Source organism: Osmerus eperlanus, chromosome 6 (assembly GCF_963692335.1).
Source record: "Osmerus eperlanus chromosome 6, fOsmEpe2.1, whole genome shotgun sequence".
In the NCBI taxonomy this organism is placed as follows: domain Eukaryota; kingdom Metazoa; phylum Chordata; class Actinopteri; order Osmeriformes; family Osmeridae; genus Osmerus; species Osmerus eperlanus.
The window spans coordinates 7,988,140-7,999,244 of record NC_085023.1 but is presented as its reverse complement, the minus strand read 5'-3'; positions in this window follow the sequence as shown (position 1 = coordinate 7,999,244).

The following is an 11,105-nucleotide window of genomic DNA, read 5'->3' as shown; positions in this document are numbered from 1 at the left end:
CCCTGAGGCAAGTAGGGTGAAGTGCCTTGCCCAAGGACACAACGTTATTTCGCACGGCCTGGAATCGAACCGGCAACCTTCTGATTAATAGCCCGATTCCCTAACTGCTCAGCCATCTGACTCCCTCTAATATTTTAGCCTATTGATGAGTTTCTTTTGAGGAGGAATTCTTGTACTCCTCAACAAGCCGCCGCTCTTACAGAGTCAATTCTGAACATGATTGTTTAGACATGAGGCCTCTTTCCATTGTGAATGGACAAAGATTTCGTGAAATGGTTTCTGCTTTCAACCCTGGATATATCCTTCCATCAAGAACACATGTTGCAAGCCGCCGCTCTTACAGAGTGAATTCTGAACATGATTGTTAAAGACATGAGGCCTCTTTCCATTGTGGATGGAGAAGGATTTCATGAAATGGTTTCTGCTTTCAACCCGGGATATATCCTTCCATCAAGAACACATGTTACAAGTTTAATGGAACAAAAATATGAAAAATCCTGTCAAAAGGTATATATACACCGAATGTAAATTCATGCCATGACATACCAACTGAGGCACGGCCTCGACTTACCAACTGAGGCACGGCCTCGACTTACCAACTGAGGCACGGCCTCGACATCCCCAACTGAGGCACGGCCTCGATATCCCCACTGAGGCACGGCCTCGACATCCCCACTGAGGCACAGCCTCGACATGCCGACTGAGGCACGGCCACGACTTGCTGACTGAGGCACTGCATTGGCATCCCACGTTGACGGTGACTGCGTCACCTGACGCGCCATGTGCTGCTGTAATACGCGCCCGCCAGCCACCTGACGAAACATGAATTTGTGAATATTAAGCATGCAATACGCGAAACATGAAAGACTTAACGGTAGATTATTAGGAGGTAGGGAGGGTAGAACCCATTCTCCTCTGCATTCCTGACATCACTGCATTTGGTCTAATGTAACGTTGAACCGTTGCAGATGGCCAACGACTCAAAGCTTTGAGCGGTGAAACGGAGACCACTTCAGACGCCAATGTTGTTTAGGGTCCGGATGTCAGGAATATTAATCTATCAAGCATTGCACAGTCAGTCGGTGAACAAGTTTAACCCTTGTGTTATCTTCGGGTCATTCTGACCCATCAGTCATTGTGACCCACTGACGTATTGCGACAACTTTACCGCATTCAAAAACAAATTGAAGCATTTTCTTTTAACCGTCGGGCTGTCTCAGACCCCCCACATTGCGAAGGTTAAAAGAAAATGCTATTTATTTGTTTTTGTATTGGGTAAAATTGGGTAAACACAACGATGGTTCGTTGTGAACCTTTGGGTCATGTGACCCGAATGCAGCACAAGGGTTAAGAAAGCATTATTGCTTGCGGCCGCAAGGGGACAAAACATCACACGCCATTGTGCTACAAAGTTTGTCTGCTAGCATGTTGTGCTAGCTAGCTATTTAAACAGAACCGCTCTTGACAGTCATTGGTTAAAACAAAGGCATGCAAATGTCCCACGGCTCTTCTTCATTGGCTCCCTTGCATAGACCTGGCACGTGTGTGTGCGTGTTTGAGTGTGTGCGTGCATGTGTGCGCTCTCTGACCCCTCTAAGCTTGACCAACTCTTTTATGGCCTCTCCAGTAAGATTGTGATCAAGCCCAGGTCCCCTTGTTTACGTAAGCCTAGTGTTACTCAAGAGTTCAGATTTGGGGGTAGGCCTCTCTGCACCCAAGGAATACTGAACACAGAATCATTCTTATACAGGATAACAGTTATATCTTCAATTTTTCCAACACCGGACCACAGCGCCGGCACAGGATTCCAAGCCTCCCGGTGAACCGTTATGTAGTCATGGTTCCCTGGCATCGGTGACGACAGGGCTCGCTCATTGCGGTCGATGAATAGCATGCAGCGGAGAAATTGCATCATGTAATAGAGGAGACAGAAAGCGGAGTTAATCTGCCCTGTAACAAGAGTACCCACACAAGCTTTCAAACTATTACTATGTTTAAGTACCCTTGTGTACATGCGTGTGTCTATGGTTAAGTCGCCAGGCGAGATTGTGCAAAGTTTGGAATGTGCTTGACCAACTTTTGACGTCAGCTATGTTGTTAACTGACCCGGGAATCAACGCAGCCCGCAAAACAGTTGCCCGTGATGCACGTCCAGGTCAGACGTCTCACTAACTGTTAATCAAATGCCACAGAGGATCTACCCTTGCTGATTATAATCACTGTGGCCTCATTATCACAAGACACGACGATCCTCTTCCTGCACCATATTTACCCCACGACAGATAGCTACAACGATAGGATACATATTCACATTCAAGTATTTATAGTCAGATGCACAAAACAACACAAGGTCCGACTGGGCCCTGAAATTCTTAGGGCAAGACGACGCAAGAAACCTGCATAACATGACGTATAAGTACTCAGACGTAGATTATACCTATGATGAGCTAAAATATAACATAATAAACCTCTTAATATACAATACAGTATACTAAACCTCTAATACACATATTTCCCATACTAACCTAATACCTATAACCTAAGACAAGTGGGTACAATTAGTGGGATACAGTTCGAACAGTGCTGTGACTTTGCAGTCACCCGCCGAACTCGAGTCCAACGAGCCACGACTCACAACCCCTTTGTTTGCGTCGGACCCCCAACACAATGTACAAAGTCAGGGAGCTCGAGTTCCACATCTTCATTTTGAAAACCACAACCATTCCAACGCCCGCAGAGCACGGCCCAGAACGCAAATCGGATTGCAACCCTCATCCAAGAATGAGATCATGCAGTGCCTGAACCGATTTAGCCACATCCACAGACGGGAACAACGACTGACCGTGAGGAAGGATGCGCATGCGAAATTAAGATGCCCGAGTAACGCCGAATGAAACGCACCAAGCTGGTGCGAGGACGGAAAATCAATCACTAAATTGTCTGGCAGGCAGCACCTGCCAGACAATTTAGTGATCGATTTTCCAGCTGACACAACACGGACTCGGACAGAATGTCTAAATGCGTGGCCCGCTACGACGCCAAAGCCAGACGAGCATAGAAGACATCCGCGACTAATCCACGGCCCCACATATACCCCTTGCTGGACTCCTTGGCTAGACCTAGCGACTCGTCGGGCTCCTGAGAGCAGTTTGCAGTTAGCACACACATGGTGACACTGAGCCGACAATTCAACCCAGCCATAAATCCCTCACCCATCCATCGAGATAGATCACAAAACATTGTTTGTCAGCTCGGGGGTTCAGATGTCCAATGCCAAGTGGGGGCGAAGGATGTTTAACATTCATGGCCCGCCCGCTGGTCGAACCGACGCAGGCAGGTCGACCTCGGATGATGGCCGAGCAGCACCGACCTTAAACGTGAATTAATCTATAATTAGGAACGTCCATTTATGTATACCCACTCAGTGAAATACATACACATACAACATTAGTGGACTCGTAGTAGACACCAGCATTTGACGAGCGATACTCCACGACACTAGACCAGTTTGGGAGGGCACAGCCCAGTAGAAAGGGAGAAACAACCGCACCAGACGGTAACTTACTGAGCCCAGCGACGCGCGGCTAACCATTCCAGATCCAACCCGGACCAGTCCAGACATCGATGACCAGATAGACATACAGGGCAGCTTCTGCAGAAACGCTGTGCTACTCGCAGAACAGACATATTGCACGTTGTCCCGCCGAATCACGGCCACATTCCCACACTCGACCAAGCGTTTCTAAAAGATTCAGGCCCACACAGCAGAAATCCACCAATTAACGTCCTTACCTGAAGACACATTTTGCTCACGCCACCTAGGAACCAGATCGATCGGACATAGCATTTGACACGAGAATCAGCAGATTGAAACAGAGAGCATCCTTTGTCGCACTAGCAATGCAGAGTGCAGCGATATCCTGATTAAATAGCCCGCCCTGCTAAGAAGGTGTGCCCCGACTGCGTGATACGATGAGTTGCTAGAGAGACGCGCTATGTCTCGCATCTCCTACATGAACCAGCTCTGCTTGATTAATGCAAAATTCAGCATTTTAGTAAACAAAATTAAAGCAGTCATCCATGACAATGGACCCAATGTTGTGGCTGCAATTAAATTGCTGGCAGACAAATATAACTGGGTCTCTGTCCACTGTGCTGGACACACTAAACGTTGAAAAGTCCTGACAAGTAAAAAATAAGGCTTAGTCCAAACGTTGAAAATTATTCTAAGTGTTGAGGTGGCTAGATCCTAAGTCCTAAACAGACTCAGAGTTTGATGCAAAGGTTTATTGGACAGAGTATCCAACAAGTGAGTGTGTTCCCGGGAGCAGACTGGCAAGTTTTCTCCGGACATTCACTTATATATTATCTTCCTATTATTTGTGTCAATTTTGCTATTGGTACCTTGCTGTTGGTGATAATTTCTACGCTTTGTCAATGACATGGAAGAATTCTAGTGTAGCACAGTCCACAGACAAAGCACGGTACCATCACACCTTCTCCTACCCCCGACAAGGAAAGGGTCTTCCCCCTTTGTCCTTCTCCCAGAGGAGAAGCTTCAAAGCTTCTGGCCCAGCATGGGGTCAGAAACAGAGGCCACACGGCCCACAGTATCAGACAAAGGATTTATAAGGAAGAACTTTCTTATGTGGATTTACAAACATATTCTCAAGGACTACATGGCTCATGGACACTATTTCAATGACAGTAGTTGATGTGTTATAATGTGTTTTTCTCATTTACTTAGAACGTTGTTTTGAGGTTTGATTATAACTTCCCTTCAAGTATAGTTAAGTCAGCCAATCTTGATATCAAAATGATTGTACCATACTACCAAACCATTTATGAATGTTGTATTGTTATATTCTGAAGTTTAAGCATTTCATGGACAGTTGAAATAACGGAACTCAAAAGGTACAGCCACTTCACACCTAGGCAGATCTCAGGACGACGCCCAGATGGGGGGAAACTGACCAATGACAGAGGTCACCTTCACGGGGACCCCCCCCTTGTTCTTTGGAGTATAAAACCCCCAAACGTACAATCACCCCCGCTTGTTCGTAGGATTAAACTGAGGTGAACGCGTCACTCTCTAACCTATTCCTCTCAATTGGCACATTCACTGAGCGCCCGGAACTTTGACGAGAGATTCCGCTTTCTATTCGTTGGACATAACGAACCTTTGACTCCTTCTTCAAACCGACAAAAGTAACTGCGATTTGCAATATTTCTTACTTGTGACATATTGGCATGTTGTGATTAAATTGTTGATGTTTGATTGTATTTTACAAATGAGTTAACTTAACCCTTGTTAAGTCAGTTGCCCTTGCTCGTCCATTGTTACCAGAAAGGCCTACCTGTCCCTCTCTACCCCTCTCCCACTCTCTCTCTCCCTCCCCCCTTCACACGCGCTCTACACAGCCATTGTGTTGCTCGCCCTCATTTGCATACAGCCACTGTACTACTCTGACTAACCCATAACTTATCTGGTATTTGTTCATTATAATTACATTCTCCTAAATAAATCATTGTGTATAATATTCGTGTATCACTCACGTTATCTGATCTGCTCTACTTTCATAGAATTCACTACTTAAGATTAGACTGATTATTACGAAGGCTATTATTCAATAAGGTTTCCTCTGTCCCTTTAACAATAAGAGGTGGTGCCCCTAAGAACTACATACTTTATAAATTAAGTATTGCTAATCTTAAACGAGCAAACCCTGCTACACTAGTGGCACTGTGTAGATTTGAATAGTCAAGAGATGGCGGTTTCAATATAATTTATTTAGCTTGTACAAATTAAGAATTAACAAAGTACTTTGTGATCAGTCATAACGAAGGAGGTACTAGCCACAGATCGTTCGCAAGAGTGATGAAGAACAACCCTAAAACCCTGCCTTATATAAACTTAGAACAAATGGTTCTTCTGATGCTCAATCCATCAATATAGCGGTCTCTGTGATTGGTCAGCACTGATCTGTGACAGTTTGACTCCATACCAAGTGTCCCACAGTTCTTTGATGTGGCATCTCTCCCCCAACCAGTAGATACTAAAGCCACAGGAGTTGACCAGTCAAATGGTCAACTGTCCTTTGTGTGGACAAACACGTATTTAATTAACACCAGCCATGCAACAGGAAGGGTCAGAGCAGCTTGATCAGTTCATCTATCTTAAACTACTCCCTCAGATCACAATAACAATACAATTGAATCCACATTGTCTCCAGACCAACTGTCTCATCCTCCCCAGGTGTCATAAACTGCAAATGGCATCTCTACCAAATGGAGTTGATTCAACATTCATTGTATCAAGCTTCTTAACCAACTTTAAACTTCTCTTAAAACACATTCCTTATATATAAAACACATACATTTTAACTGTATTCTAAATTTCCACCACAATTCCTCTTTTTGTTTTACAATACCATAAAACCAAACAGTTAATCAATAAAATAAAATTCAAACATTAACATTAAAAAAATGCCATTCCCAAGACAAAACCCATTGTACCCCGTATACCACAGTCCAGGTTGTCGGAACGGATGCCATGGTTGTGCATCAGTAGTGACCATCTTCAGTTGGCTGTAGGCAAACTTATTTTAGTCAGTGTAGTCTAGTCGAACCAATTGCAAACGACGATCAAATTGCTCAGGGCAACTTTCAACGACACTGCACTTTGCGTACAGCTCGGAAATGTCCTTGGTACTACGCAGAACGTGTATCTTTTGCTTCCGTCTCCAGACAAGGTCCACGCTTACAATGGCTAGCGTGTATCCACGTTGCTCTTCCCTCCGATCTTAACCGCCGGATTAGTCGTCAGGAGAATCTGGTATGGCCCCGTCCACCTTGGGTTTTACCAGGCGTTTCAGGTCCTTCACCACGATCCAGTCCCCTGGTATCAAATCATGCAGCGGTCCAGTCATAGGAATAGCCTCCTTCACCTGCCTCTGAATCTTACACAAAGTAGACTCCAAAAGGTTGCACAGTGATAAACAAGCACATTCTCACAGAGGTCAGTTAAAGGTAACTGACTTCCTGTCGTCTGACTTAGTCTTCAAGGTTCTGTTCTCTCATTCAACTGAAGTGATTAACACAATGTTGACTCCTATCAACACCAAAATAACTTCCTTAAACAAGTGTGACCCATTATCATTACATATCCTCAAAGAAAAATCCCATCGAAGAATAATCTAAATTAACAAAGCTTGACCACTGAACCTAAATCTGCCTGAGAAGTCTAAAACTTCTTCCCATCCAACAACCATCAACAATCATTAAAACAGTATCACTTGTCCAAAAATTTTACTCTACAAAATCCATCTATCAATACTCATATGGTTTCCCTAACCTTAACTGTAAAGCTTATCGTGTTTAAATTCCTTTTCTCATATTACTTGTCCCACATATGAAGCACTGACAAAATGACAATGCATTCATTACAAATCCTCTTGTATGTTAACATAATGGAAACATGATGCATACATGATATCATACAAACTTTAGAGGCATGATCTTTCCATGTGTTAACTGAGAAAAATCTCAAGATAAATGTTTTATGCAGACCATACAACCTCCATTTTCATTCTCATATCCTTCCTTTTTCCAAAACACATTTTCTTGTGGATTAGTCCAAGTTCGACTCTCAATTTCACCATTCCTTTCTCCATCTCTCTGCTGTATTCTGTAATTCTTGTAAAATATACTCAAACAAAAACAAAATTCTCACTCTGGGTTAAATACAGTCCAATATTTTCAACTCAACAGTATCATATCAAACCCTCACAGTCACTTTCTGTTTGGATCCGTCAGTCATCAGTCAGTCATAAATTCCTAAACGTCATTGTAACCTGTCACACTTATTATTTAAACTCAAAGTATGCAAAATGTTTGGACTAGTAAAGGTTCGTCTTCTGAGCAGAATTTGGGAATTAATCACAGCACACAGAGGTAGATTTTTTGAAAACAAGGGACCCGTGTTTGCATCATCCTTCAGCTTTTCTCGCAGATCACATTATCACCATCACACATGTTTTGTTTTCTAGTGACCCAAATTCACATGGGCTACATCATCTCTTCCCCTTAAAGAATCTGTGACAAATATTGTATCAAAGTCACACAACAATTTTCCTCAAAAGAGTCCTGTAAGCCCAAATTTGTCAAGTTAGGCTTATCCGGACATAGCAACACCATCTCATCACTTCCTGTAAACATATTTCAACATCAAAACATATTCTAGTTAGTTCATCATTGCATGCAGGCAATCTAGAAACTGCTCTAGCTAGGTCAGCACTAGCATTTTCCCTGTGGAATAATCATCATTGTTAGAGTGAGCCCCACATTTGCATAGAGCAAGTTGTGTCCCAGATGAAACTAAGAAACTTCCCATGTTTCCATACCTTTCCCAAAATCATGTGTAACACCAATGGAGTATTCACTATCAGTAAATATTTTAACTATTTTCCCTTTTATGAATTAACAAGCTTACACTGAAGCAACCAACTTTTGAACCAATTTGTAAAGAATAAAACTATTTTGGATACAACCAAATGACCCCATCTTTTACAGTGCGTGTCCACTGCAGCGACGCGATGCGAGCGACATGTTTTCCATTAATTTTCAATGGAGCCAGGCGAATCGCTTGCGTGGTGCATTGTGGGTAGCGACGCGACCGAGTTGAGATTTTCTCAACTTTATGCAAATGAGGAGCGATTTTCGCTAGCGATGGCCAATTGGAGTGTTTTCTTGTTTCTCCTAACGTAGCAACCATCATAAACATTTCTAGCTTTCTAGGTTTCAAGGTGGAGGAGAAACTAATCGTTTGTGTGGCTGCTTACCCAGGCCTGTACGATACATAGCTGTATTCGTACAGAGATGTTAATACCAAAAAAAACGATGCATGGCGCAAGGTTGCCGAAGTTGTTGGTGCTTGTACTTTCAAATTCAGTCTAGTCACATTACGTAACTTCGTTCTGTGGTAACTAGCTAGCTAGCCCGGCTGGAACTCCCTATCGTATCGACAGATTAGCAGAGACTTTGAGTAATATAATAAAACGTTTTTTACACATGTCAACGTGTATGTCTATTACACAGTTTTGTATTTTGTATACAAGTTGTATTTTGATCGATGTTGCGAGTACGTAAACCCAAGTCTGCACACTTGGCCATGACAACTACAACAGTGACTTTAGAGAACTACATTCTACATTAATCTGTTTGAAACGCCCCCGAGCGTGGTGAACTGAGGGAAGGCGAGCGATGGCAAGCGATTCGCGTCGCTGCAGTGGACACGCACTGTTAGTCTCTTATTATCTTTTCTTAAAAAAACTTTTAGGAACAGTTCAAATGAATACCTTTATATTTCAGATTCCCTTTTTATTTTTCTGTATTTAAATTCCCCAAATCAAATCTCTCTTTTTCCAAGACATGAGGAAAACTAGCATCACTACCCTAAACCAGAATTTAATCTGTATGATTCCAAAATGAAACATAGACCATAAAATGTTCTTAATGTAACCATTAGCCAAACTTACACCCCATCTATATTTCTATATAGGTTAGATAGGTAGAACTTCATAACTTGCTTTGGCTGCAGTCCAGAACAAGCTACTTAGTTCCAACCATCACAACCACAATTTATCTGACTTAATGAGTCTTCCCAAATTATCTCAAAACCAAAGTTATAATAACCCTCTTTATGAACCAATACCATAATAAAACAACCTCATCACAGCCTAACTGTTTACCCCAAAACATTGTACCAAGCCCTGATAAAACTCTCAAAGAAAAATTAAAATCAAATTACCTCAAAACTCCAAATAAAAGTACTTTGTAATTATTTTCTTTTTCTCATTTCATAACCACATTGCATCTAATACCTTTATCAAAACTCTTAAAAACCTCTAGATTTTACTATTTTGACTTAAAACGTTTGCCCATATACCTCTTCAAAGCATATGCATAGTTCCCTTTTCAGAACACCAAAGTGTTTAAACCAATCATCTCTTCACATCCACAAAACGTTCTCCTGTTTCATTAAATCCATGTTCGCACACTTAAAACTGCTCTTAGAATAAGTAATTCACGCTAGAATTACGCTACGACTCGCAACCACATCAATCAAACAATGCCCTTAAGACAAAAGAAAATATAAACTCTCCCTTTTTCTTTTTAAACCTTTAAATTCACAATTTAACATAAACCCGTAAAACAAAACCTTATTCATTAACTCCTCAAAGGTCTTATCAAAGCATGTAATACAGAATACACCTTTGAATATTCCCATATTTACCAGCCATCTCAATTACTCTTTGTTAGTACTCAATGAATCAACTCAAAAAACAATGTCTATCAGCGCGCATTTCAAACTCGAATCAAACAAACAGCGCGCTCTGGAACAAAGCAAAAACTCTCAACCTCTTTTTTCTCTTTAAACAACACAGATGGTTGGCGTTTACCTTCTATTCACTTAATTTTGCTAAAGTATAACTTTTCCAATCCAATTAGAAACAATTTATGAACCAGGGGTCTAATTTCTGCATTTTTATGGAATAACATCACACATCACAGATTCTCCACTCATAAATAAAAGTTCTGGTCTGAAAGGCTTTACCTCCCTATTTGGCTAGGAATTAGAACAAATGTTGATCATGCATTTGTTAACCACCAAACTTCGAATTCATCTAAACGGACTCATCTTTCAGCAATAATACTCACATAATTATGCAGAACCACACCCTCTGGGATCACCTTTTGTAAAACTTCAACATAACGGGATTCTTTTAGCCCCCCACTTTTCCTCTGAATTTCTGAAACTCATTTAAAATGTCCTCAAACAAACAAAAGACCTTGTTAGCAAATGTCTCAAAATACTCATCACCCAACATATTTCAAAAGTAACCAAATTAATATGTAAAATTCGCTCCAAATTGATCTATTTCTCTAAATTTGCGTCTTTGTCAATTTCTCAAATTCCGTCTGCGCATGCGTCATGCGGTACTCATCCTGGATCTCAAATGTCAAGCTGCAATTCCTTTACTAGCCTGTAACCCGCCGCCATCGCTGTTGAGTCTGTCTGTAAGTTTGTTAGCTACAAATGTTGT